Below are 13,074 nucleotides of genomic sequence, written 5' to 3' on the forward strand. Positions count from 1 at the left end.
AAACAGATCAGAGGAAGAGTGCAAATCAAGGAATATATCTGCTAATGGGACGAAAACATGTTCTACTATGGCAGATTTGTCTGTTTCCTTAGAGGATAAAAAAAAAAAAAAAACCCACCAGAAATAAGGGTGAGAAAGCAAAAAGCAAAAACTCTTAAAAAATGAGGCTTCAGTCTTTATGGCTTTGACACTATGCTGGCTTTCCCCCAAGATTTCTGTAGAACAGTGTGCGGAGGCAAAATGTTCTGCACTGCTTCTAGGACATACACTTTCCTTTGCCAAGTACACCAGGGCTTGGTAACATACTCACACAACCAACACATCGTCGGTGTTTAAAGTTTAATCTAAAAAAATCCACTCACTAAATTGAAGGGAAATCAGTGTTCATGTCTTGAAGAAGATTTGAGTCAAACCTACCTAAATTTAAATCATTGGCTCAGAGAATTCAAACATTTCCATTATGTTTAGAACAGTAAGCTACTCCCTCCAGCAGTGCCCGAAAGAGCCATTTCTTCTCTCTTTCTTCCTTTCCTTTGAAATCAGTTTCCCTCACCATAAGAAACATGCTGGCAAATTGTGAAGTGCAAAGAATTATTAAGATGTTAGTGAAAGAGGTGGGAATAGAAATCAGGAACTCTAGGCCTAATTCATGTGCCTTGAGGCTAAAAGAGAATTATATAATATGAGGTTTCCTCTATGAGACACCCACTATTATACATTATACAAGAAAATGCCTCTCAGAAATTTTTATGGTAATGTTTTTTCCTTGGTTGGCAATGCCAAGATATCAGCATCTTTTAAAAAATGGAATAAGAAACTACTGTATATTCCATGCATCTTAATGTTTCAATCTATATAAAGAATTCACTAAGTTTATTATACCATCTACTTGATTTGAAGGGGGAGGAATTAATGAAATGCCAAAATCTAGTGAGGCATGTCTCAAAAACTTACTTACTAAATTACTTGTTCTGTCACTGTAATGATGACATTTAAAAAAGTCTTTATTGAGATCAAAGAACTGATTTTTCATCACAGCGATCTATCTGTGGGAAAAGCAAATTATTTGCTATAATCTATCTTCAATATACTCTTTCACAAGTAGAAAAATAAAGTACATCAATAAAAGAATCATTTAAAAACAGAAGAAGGTGACAGGAAAGATAGTCATTCCAAAAGGAGCAGCTGCTTCTGGTCATTCGGACTCAGCATAAAATTAATCTTTAGGAGACTTTCACACTGCACTGAAAACTTTAGAGCACGTTATATATATAGAAGGCTTAGGCGGCAATGGTTTGGACGTTTTTTTCTTCCTTTGTTATTATTAGGGTCATTTGTAAGGCCTTTGGTCTGAGGATAGGTGGGTAGGGAGTTTTCTACTGCCATCTGTTGATGAATTAGGAATAGAATTGAAGTCTACAGGAAAACAAGCTTGCTCCCACCATCCTTTGGTGAGCAAGAGGGAACTGAAGCTTGGAAAAAAAATCAGTCTGCATCAGCTTTCCCCAGGAAGCTCATCGGGACTCACCAGAAATGTATGCAAACTCCCAATGGCACAGAAAGAAAGAAAAGGTTCTGCTTTGTAGTTAGGACTCTGCTCAAAAGTCAAGCGATTGATCCCATCCTGCCGCCAAAGGTTTTGTGAGGAAATGATACAGATGTGATTGTAGGAAGGCATCTTTGCAGTAAAAGAGCACTTTGTTAAAGTGGCAGAGGGCAGCAGCAGAAAACCTAATTATGGTTGTTAACGTCCACTCTGACATGTCCTGAAGACTTCAGAAGCTAGCCCAAAAGTACAACGGATCAAAACTCTGTTTTAAATATGCATAGTGTCTCACAGTTACTGTATTGCAAAAAGACAAAGAAAAAAGAAACATATATATTCAGACTCAATATTTGAAGGACAGCGATTCTAGTTGAGTAAGAACATTGTTGTTTGGTAGATGGTTTTTGCAAACACACAGACTGAATATGCCTAAATCTGTATTCATTACCAATTTTGGACAGAAATATAGTAAGATTAGTACTGCAGTTATGGGGTTTTTTATTTCTATAGACATACATTCTTAATACATGATCTTTACAGAGAATTAAACAAAAAATTCTGTATTAAAATCTGATTTACAAGAAAGCAAAACTTCTAGAAGAAGCCTAATAGATCTACTTTTTCTGCTTGCTTTTAGCAGCAAGTCAGCTTCTGTAACACTATTTCTTCAGTATTCACTGTTACTTGACTTAACATTCATTAGTACTTCTACGTTGCTGGGAAGAATGTAGTTAATTGTCCATTTCTTTATCTTTTCTAGCAAAAAAATGGGAAAGTCTTACATAAAACTTTTTAAAATTTTAAACTGAACTGAGACTAGTAGAAATCTGCACCAAGTACCAGTTTAATAGCTGCAAGATAGTAGAAAAGGTTGATACCTAGCTTCAGCTGCTCATTAATAGAATGAAGTATATTGTGTTATCCTTGGGGGAAATTTATTAGTTTCTGTTCTGCTCTCTGCTTCACTGCTGATGTGACACATATCTCCAGCCTTACTGGCTGGGAACTGGTGATTTACAAAACTCATGGGGTGGTAAGTATTCTTATAAACAACCGGCTAATTTGCTCCTGGGACACTTTTTGTCCCCAGTTGTCAAAGATTTGGGAGCCTTATAGAAAATAAGTTTCACTCAGTGAAAAAAAAAAAATCTCAAGTTAAAATTGAAGTTCTCCTCCTGAAACACAAATACTTCACATCAAACACAAAGGACTGGCAATTTTGAATCTGAATGATCACTCATTCTGTACTGCAACCTGAAAACTGATCCCCTTGTAAACTGCTTAGATCGTGTGAAGACTTGATCAATAAAGCACCATCGAGAGACCTAGTTGCCTTAGAGTATCTCAGATATCCAGGATAACACAACCTGCTGACACTAAACTACAAGTAGCATCAGGGAACTAAAGAAGTGATATGGCAAAGGGATATTGGCTTATTTAATATATTTTTCTGTGATCAGAGAGACAAAACACTAGTACCAAGCTTTTCTGGACTACTGTGTTGTCCTTTTCTCCCCCATTTCCTATTTTTTCACACTGCTGTACTTAACCATCTTCTTTCCTTCAGTTTGCTACTGCTGGCAGCACCAGTCTGGGCACAGAGCCTAATTTAATACATTCATTGGATTATACCCTGTTCTGTTGCTCACCTTTAATGCTGTCATGTTCCTCTAGTGAGAGCAGCCTCACTCATTGGGAAACACTGAACAAAAAGACTAAAGTGCAATTGATGTTTTACTAATTGTTCACATAAACCAGTGGCTGATATATTCTTCTGGAGCCTTCCCCACATAAATTATTGGGTTCTTTTATGCAATTTTGATATATTTTTCTTTGTTTTATATCTCAGTTCAGTACTTGCATTTGAGTGAATATTGCATGTTAAGAGGTCCAGAGAAGGCATCGTGTTTTTCTAGGCCTTTTAAATGAAGGTTAAAGTTAGACTTCCTTGCAAAGGCCAAGTACAGCTCCAAGAAATTTCCTTCAGATAACTTGACAGAAAGATTACAAGTAAAAGCTTTTGATTTTGAAATTCAAATGCTATAGTAAAATTTGATTATTCAATTTCCTTCAGCTTTTTTCTCCATGAAGATTTTTTTTCCCAAATTTGCCTGATATTGGGTCTTTCTAAAGCAGTAGCTAAATTTTCCCAGAATGTCTAATTCTTTATGTGTCTAAGAACTACAGCAGTGAACAGCCCAAATTTGGCCACATATTTGATACTTCCCTTACTGTATGTGAGAGGCATAGTCTTGTAATATTTTCCTTATTTCCTCTCCCACTACCTCCACAACACAGTAACCTTCACACTGAATGAGAATAGCTGGATACAGCTTCCTGCATGGCTTCTCAATTGCTGGCAATTTAGTTGGCCAGATGGGGTTTCTGCAGAGAAATGAGAAGGCTAAGTGTGCCCCTGCAGAGCTCTTGGCTCCTGCTGACTCAGCAAGTGAAGGACACGATCAAATAGTACAACTTCCACCTCTTTTCTCACCTTCTTTATATCCCCTTCTATTTTCTCTCCTTCCACTCATCCAGGACTGTGTCTGTACTACTATTTCAGGTGGCTTTTTTTTTCCCCCCCAATTAGGATCTGCAGTAGCTTGAAATTAAGGGAATCTTTACCAATCTTACTCTAAGTTCCTACAGGGAAAATGTGAAGTCGCAGAGACTAAAGTGAGGCATGAAGCTTTAGCAGACGCACGAAGCTTTAGCAGACGCACGAAGCAGAAGCAGTGTGTGTAGATAATAGGAAATGGTAGCACAGAGCTCTTCAGCCAGGAATGGAGGATAGTGCAGTGTCTGCATATTGCCTCTATATGAGTAGCAGAGTGAGGCATCAGTTGGTTTCTGCTCTTACAGATACTAGGAAAGCCTTAAGAGCAGGAGCAGCAGCTGAGATATAATTTTTTCTGAAGAAGCCTTAAAAAAGACTAAGTGAAGGCAGATATTGAGGGAAATGAGATTTAAGCCCCATTATAAATGGAATGTCTTCAAACAGAGTAATTTTGAAAATGTGCTGAGGCACTAGTCCATTTAAAAGTCATGGGAACATATTCATTAACCACATTAAAGTAAAGGAAAGTTCCATAACACATGCCTACATTTACAACTGATTGACTTCAGAATGCCTTAAATTGGCACATAGATATTTTTATAAAGGATAGACAGCTCTGGGAAACAAAACACTGAAGAAAGCCAGCCAGTCAAACAAAACACCTTATCAAGAGCAGGCTACAAGCAAGTGGAATTCTGGCCACAGTATGCTTGTACATCAAATATGAGAGTTTGGCTCTTGACATCCTTCTTTAAAATGGAAATGTGCCCTTTTTTTAGAAAGGTATGTTTTTTTCTTCATAAATATATCTCAAGTCCCACAAAACAGTGATGCGATGGGAATATTTTTGTCTCTCTCTAGTTTGCAATCAGATTTAATGAAGAATCACTAACAGAAATCTTACTGTTGTAAAGATAAGGCAAAAGCTGGATATTGAAAAGCTTTCTTTTCCCTTTATAAAGAGCAAAATATTATTTTTAAAATAGTATTTCATGACTGATTAGTCCTCAGTCTGGCCCAGAGGTCAGTTTTTTTGAATCAGCAAGTCAGATGTGACAGTGGCCTTGAATGGTGGTTTTGATGAGAGTGCTTGTGTGGTGAGAAAGCACTATTACATGGGCTGTTCTTAGTCTCAGACCTTAAATTTCCAGCATGACTGAGGATCAGTAATGATGTTTCCATTGTTCTACAGGCAGTTAGCTGACGTCTAATCCTTCTTGCTAATTAAAAACAAAACTGTTTTCTAAAAAGCTACTATTTCTGCTTTTAAAGTACATATAACAGAAACAAAAGCAGCCGAAATTATTAGTTCCAAGTCTTTCTACCGATGAATCTAACCTGAGAAAATTGACCATATTCTGTACATCACTGATAAATAATTTTGATGTCCTATTGACAACTCTAGCAGTTTATAGAATTTTACATCCATCAGCAGCTGCTTGCCAAATATTTTCTTGCTATTATCAGGTAACCAAATATACATATATTTACAAATATATACATACAAGCATATGTATATATGTTGGGTAGGAATCTCTGAAACTGGGCCTAGGTAAATCAGTTTATCTGGTATGACTTTCTTCCATTTCCCTCAACAGGAAAATATTCTCAAGTTTACTGACCTATGTCCTCAAGGTGCTTTCTTCCTACCTGACATATAGCATAGTGGCCACAAGGCTTGCCTTAAGTTGGAAGAAGAGTGGAAGCATAAATGAGTTTTGCTGGAGGAAAAGGAGGGACAGAAAACTTACCTAATTCTGTAGCCTAATAGTTAGGATACTTAACTGAATATAGGGTGTCTGTATGTCAAATGATTTAAATAAGTTTTCTTAGATGTTTTATGCTACATATTCCTTTGAGAAAAACGGAGATATCCCTGGATGAAGGGAACTGACTCAGGTCTTCTCTTTCACAGATAGATATTCCGACCTGACCTAATCTAACCCCAGTGAAGTTACTGAAGGCAATTTAACTGGTCATCCAAATTTTTGTTTACAGAACAACATTTACTTGTCATTACATCTATGTTGCCTCTCTGCACCTGACCCTTTCTAATTCCTTTGATGGAATCTATTTCATGTCTGAATCTTCTATCTTTCAAGTCTTTCCACTAAGTTACATTCCATCTGTGAAGCCTATAAAGCTTTAATCATGCCTTCTAACAAATGTTATCACACTTATATAGTAAAAGATGCCCAGAGAGAAGACTAGAACATTTGGGAACTTCTACCATCTGTGCATCTCCCACTTATGCTTATTCAATACTCCTTCCCCCACCCCAGTTCCTTCTTCTCCAAAGTGTTGTATACCTAAATGCATTTCCTTTTGTAGAGATAGGGATCTTTGCTGTCCTCTGTCTGCAATAGAAATTACTATATGCCACACAATTATATTAAAAGGACATTATCAGGGTCAAAAAATGAAATGCTCATTTCATAGTTAGAAAATTATCGAAATGAAGATATAGGTGGAATCATAATTCCACTCAGTTGTACTTGTGCAGTCTGACATAGTCTTTCATTAGAACATATTTTTTCCCCTCAAGACCCCTACTTTCTTCATTGTACAGAGTTGACCTTCTCTGAAGTGAAATCAAGGAGGAAAACAGTGTTTCATAGTGTTAGAACATTGTATTTTAAAACTGGAGACTGACACTCACTTCCATCATAGAATTCCCCCATGATATTAAGTCACAGGACAAAACATTTTGGTTGTGATTTCACCTATTTCTGAGTTCTTATCTGAAATCTTGAGACTATTTTGCAGAACGCTGAGCATGCCCAGACATACCTTATGTCAGTGAAAGTTTTGGTTTGCACATGTAAAAGCTGTGTAATTCTAAGCACTCCCCAAAATATGGACCTAAAAGGCTCAGATTAGATATCTTAAATCTGTGGATATTTTTACCCGCATCTCCATATTACCTCCCCATTTGTAATACTGGAATCATAATAACCGCCAGTATAATACAGCTCTTCACAAACATTTTTGAATTTTTTAGACAATGCAGCAATGTACATCATAAAAAAATCCATTTAATTATTCTGTGTCCAGGATGTTATTTGAACAATGTGCAGTAAATAAGGCCTTGAGACAAACACTGACCATGGAAAAAAATATATATATTAAATAGTTTCTTATTAAGTCCAACCTTACACATTTGTTCTGTGTAATTAAATAAAATTGTTTTAATTTATTGAAATGTATTTGTTGATTTATTTAACATGTATTTGATCATTTGTGTTTAATTACATCATTTATTTATTTATTTATTTGATTCAAAATTGAAATCCAGTGGAGAAAGAGTACGTGAATATGCAGTTAGCTTGCAATCAAACATTGCAATGGATGGTGCAGTGGCATCTGAATTAAGGGTCTACTGACAGTGTTATTCTCTAACTTCTGAGTTAGAAAACTCATAAGTTTTCTAACTTCTGAGTGTTTGATCTGGCAATATAAATAGTGTTCTTGATAATTGTTTTTGGTTTTTTATATTAATTTTTTTGCTATATCATTTCCCAACTAAACAAACTGAAAACAGAACAAAAGTTTAATCATATGCTATATTAGTGATGCTTACATGGTTAGTCATCAGGACCGTATCATTTTGATCTGATGAATAAGCCTTTGCTATTTGAACAACAACTAAACATATACAATACTACCATTGTTTATGGTGATAATTTTATACTAAATTTCACAGTTATTTTTTGACATCATTGATACTTAAGACAGTCAATAACCTTTCTTCATCCTTTTCTCTCTATTCAGATCTAACTTTCACCCCTCTGTGTTCAAACATGGGAGCTTCCTGCTCCACATTGTTATGTCCCAAGAGAGAGGTCACATAATACTGGAGAAAAGTAGTTTCTGAGCAAAGAGCTGAAATTGTCAAGAATTAGTCAAACACATGTTGGTCTACACCCAATGTGAATGAAATCTTTGGGGAATTTATTTTGTAAAAATGTAAAGACCTTACCAATCTTAAGTAAAATTCAGTTTTTTAGTGGATTGCAACTTGAACAAACTTGGGTGGATGGATTTTAATATTCAGCCAAAATACTCACAAAAGCTAGCCTCTTGAAAGCTCAAGTTCATAGTGAAATGTATGAAAGTGCTGAAATTATTTAAATAAGATTGTCTATAAATTTCATCATGGGTAAAATAATCTAGCTTCATTATCAGATATCATTGAATTAGTCTGACTTTTTTCAAAAACTTAACTATAGCTTCAGACCTGAAAAGAAGTTATGTGCTAAAGCTCAGTGAAGTAATAAGCAACTAAAAAAAGGGATATATTATTTGAAGTGTCATGAAGTCATAATAGCTGATGTTATCATTCTTACTTATAAGTTTCAGAGTAGTAATAATACCAAGTTAAGTCAATAACTTCTTTGAAGAATGACACATTAGATGAAAACTAGAAAACTTTTCTTCTCATTACTTTGTGTTCATGAACTTTTTGGAACTGTAGTAAATTAAATATATCCTTTTTAAATCACACTACAAGTCATGTATTCTCCCTTGATAAAAAAATCCCAGAAGTTTAGTACAAAAATGCCAAAATGTTTTTAAAAGAAAAATAAAAGTTAATAAATAAAAGATTAATAACTTAGTTAAAAAGTAGATTCACCCAGCTGTGTTGATGCATAGTTTTAAAATTAAAATTGGAACTCCCTCAGCTTTCTGAAATCTGTTTTTTCTCATTTCTCCCTTATAAAATTTTAATTGTATTTGTTTATAAAATTTAAAAAAACACTTCCCTATCTTCACCCCCCCACTATTCTATTTCTAATCCTCTCTTTCTAATCTATCTCTCTGAATTTCTCTAAGGTACTTGATAGAAGAATCTTCATGGAACGCTTTATTCTAGTACATGGATTTTGCTTGTTCATCAAGGACTTTGTACGCACACACACACACACACACACACACACTTTCTGTATATTCAGCCTGGTAACATCTGGTAACTGGTAGCATCTCTTCCATATGGATTGACCTTTGACATTCTGGACAGCTCTGTTCTTGTAAAATGCTAAACCCATGCATGTTTTCAGTTTCTTTTCACCTGGTTTTTCTTCTATCTATGCACTATTCAACTCTTTGAAAGTGCTAAGTTCCTTTTGGTCAGATATAGCCTCTTTTGTCCTGGAATGATCTAACTACCTTTTCACTCTCATTCTCCTTCTTTTATTATGAAGCATTCAGATGTGCAAAATAATGAACTTACAAATGAATGATGTAGACAATATGTAGGCAATACATAGACAAGACAAACACACAGACATGCAGTGGCAAAATAGCAGAATACGTAAATAGTATATTACCTTGTAGACTTTAATGAAGTGTCAAATGTAAACCTTCAGATCTTATTCAGAAAATTGCTAAGAAAGCAATGGCTTCACTTTTGCAGAACATGCTATAAATAAGCAAAAAAAAAGTGAAATTATAATTATTTACCTAGAGATACTCAAATAAATTATACATTGTTTCAGCTTTCAACAAGGATCGTGATGTCAAAATGAGGAGAATGATCAATGAAAGTAAAGGTGTGGAAGAAGAATTATCACATTTGAAATGAAATTAATTCAAAGACTACAAAATACTCAAAGAGTCTTGATAACCTTCACTGCAGAACCCTGAAGGAATTAATACATACATCTGAAGGGTCTAGAACAAGGATTCTTAGTAAGTATATCAGGATGATCATTTATGCAAAATAGCAAATGGCCTGCCTACATTTGAGAAGGGAAGCTGAAGGGGGGAAATAAATAGATCTCTCAATATGATTTTCAGATGGTTTTGGAATGCAAAGCTTCAGAGTAAGTTTTGAAGCAAAGAATGAGTAATGGCACAAGAGTACAAAGCAAACAATAAAATCTATCTAAAGGTTTCAAAGAGTAGATGATACCATTTACCTGATATCTTTCTTCAATAATTTATCGTTTAAGCAAGGCAAGTGGAGAAGATCTCACCTATCTGGATGTCAAAACAGTTTTTTACTTTATCTGATAGGAAAAGAATTAGTTAAGATTGAGAAGATAAAAAATTGACTAATCAGGAGAGGACAACAGATTGTGTTAGGTGTTTGCATTGTTACGTGGAAGCTGTTAAGAGGCTCTTCATGGGCTGTCTTGCAATAGACCTTTTTGATATTCGAATTAAAGACTAGATCACAAAAACTTGGAGCATGCTGCTGAAATTTGCTGGTAAAACAAGTCTGAGAATCATCGAAATCATAAAAACATACAGGAAGAATCAGATGACCTTGATGACTTCTATAATAGAAATGGGATTAAACTTAATAGTACAAAGAGCAACGTAACAAGATTTTCAGCTATAAACTGTGAGTTCATCAGCTCGAAATGACAGAGAAAAAGAAAGATCCAGCCAGTGTACTAGAGAAGGACTATCAGCCACCAAAACATGATGTAGCTATGAAAAATGCTAATATGGAGTATTAGACAAGGTATTTCTGGGAAAGAAAGGGATGTTTAATGCTATTACATCAGGTAGAATACATCTTCATGATGGAAATCATGAACAATTCCAGTTCTCCACAGTAAAGAAAGATTCACTGAAAGCTTCACTAAAAATGGAGTGGAGGCGAGGGGAAGTCTGTTAGCATGATATCAGGAATGCAGGACAATTCATGAGAGGAAATTGAAAAATCTTGTCTTATTTTGCAAACAACACTAAGATGAGAGAAATGCTCTCTGTAAACACATGAATGGGTAAAAAGAGCATGTGGATGTTTTTAGTGATGTATTTGAGATCAATATCAACATAAGAATTATAGATATATTAAAAACATATATAAATATATATATAAAATATTTTTTTTTTTTTAAATATGTTTTTTATGCAACATGAGTGCTTGCACTAGTGGAGGATAGGACTCAGCACCCAAAGATCCAGTGCCAGTTTATTCTGAGTCATAAACATGATCTCTGTGGTCAAGCAAAACAACATTTACACCACCAAGTGGTTTAATGGCATCTATTTTGATTAAAATGCACATCATTTTCTTCTTCACTCATCTGCTTAAGATCTACATGAATGCTTTAAACATCATTTACTCACTAGGTGCCTAATGCAAAGCTTATTTAGTTAAAGTACTTCCATTGACTTCTGTATGCTTTGGATTAGGTTCTATATCTTTACCCATCAACCAGCTGCTGCAGGCTTCCAGTTTTATCACAATATTAGACTGCTTTTCTCTTTTTCCCATGATCTTAAAAGGCAAAGAAAGAGGTATACTTTGGTTTGCCCTGTCTGTTCTTTAATGCGCTTAGATTGCAGTTATTTCCTGCTGAGCCCTGGATGAGGTTTAGTTTGTTGAAGAGCAACTTTTTAATCAACTCACAGAATGAATGAACTGGAAGATATGTCAGGCTTCTATCAGAAGATGAAAAATGTGGAAACTTATCAGTACCTCTCTTCCTCTAGATATATTATAGGTCATAAAACCCCACTCTGTACAGTACTTATTACTCTTATAAAGGAAGCTAAAAATGTAATTATGCAAAGGATGATCACCAAGAAACTTTGCAAAACAGTTAAAGCAGGCATAAAAGTATGGCTGCCTGTGCATGGCAAAAAGTGCAGAAGAGGCAGCAGGAGAACAAATGTTTTCAAAGACAGGGTATATAATCTTCCCCACAGGAAGGGTGGCTGCAACCCTTTCACTCTTATTTTGGAGAATTAAGGTAGCAATGCAAAACATTTCCGAAGCAAAGCTGATCAGGGTTGTACCAGCATATCGATCAGTGCTCAACAGCCTGAAATATATTTGGCTACTGGATGGACTTGGCTTTATTTTTTTCCTATTGGTGCTTACAGGATTCTGTCTTAGGGTGATGTAAGTAGGGCCTTCCCCAGCCTCTAATTCTAATTTTTGGCTAAATGCCACAGCTCTTCACCAGACCTGTGCAGTACAGGCATGGATATATATGTTTATGTTTTAATCTGGTTCAGGGAAAGGTGCAAGGGACTCCACCTCTTCACACTTGCTTTCTTTTGCTCACCATTAACAGTATATGGTAGCAAGTGAATAGCCCTTACTTTTTTTCAGTGAATAGTCGTGCCTCTGTTAGGGTCAAACAAAGGATTAAGAGAAAAATGGTGTGCTTCTGCACTGTACAGCTAAATAAGGATTATAACAATATGACCTCTAAGGGTTCTAATGTTGCACCTCTCATATGAAAAGAAATGGCAAGTCTAATATTATAAAATACCTAGTAAAGCAGTTTTAATCATTGCAGAACAAGGTCAAGTAGAGTGTCCAATAAGCAATCAACAGCTTGGTTCTATTCTGAGTTACTTTCCTTGCCACCATATTTATTTCCCTAATTTATAATAACTGTGTATTTATATGACCCTTATTTCAGCCAGAGAGCAAAGATTATTTTTGAAGTAGAAAGAAACATTAAAGCTCCCAAGTAAGTAAGTGAGTATATGTGTAGACTTAAAAATTACATTTTAGGTATAGCCAATAACATATATTGGCATTAACTTACAGAAGGGAATAGAGTGCCACAGAATTCAATTATCCATAACAGTATTTGAATTTTAATATCAAAGGTTCTTCCTCTGAACTCTGCAGAGTTGCCATCTTGCGTGGATATTTTCTCTTCTACTCAACAGGCAGCTGACACAGTAGATTCACGAAGACATGCCAGATCTTTTATGCTATCCTGAAATATATTAATAATAAATTAAAGCTGCACAAGATGCACTAGGAATATCACACAAAAGATTTTATGATCTGGTGATTCTCATTTAAAAATGAAAGAAAACTTTAACTCACAGCAAATATATTTGCAGCATCCTAAAAAAAAAAATAAAACCCCAAAATGTAGAGCATAGATCTGAAAAATCATATTAGGTTGAGAAGTCTTCAAGAGTGTGTAGAGGCAAAATGGTTTTACAAAGTCTGTGTACTCAGTTCTGTATATAAGGGGTAGCTGAG

This window comes from Gymnogyps californianus, chromosome 4 (assembly GCF_018139145.2).
Source record: "Gymnogyps californianus isolate 813 chromosome 4, ASM1813914v2, whole genome shotgun sequence".
Taxonomy (NCBI): Eukaryota; Metazoa; Chordata; class Aves; order Accipitriformes; family Cathartidae; genus Gymnogyps; species Gymnogyps californianus.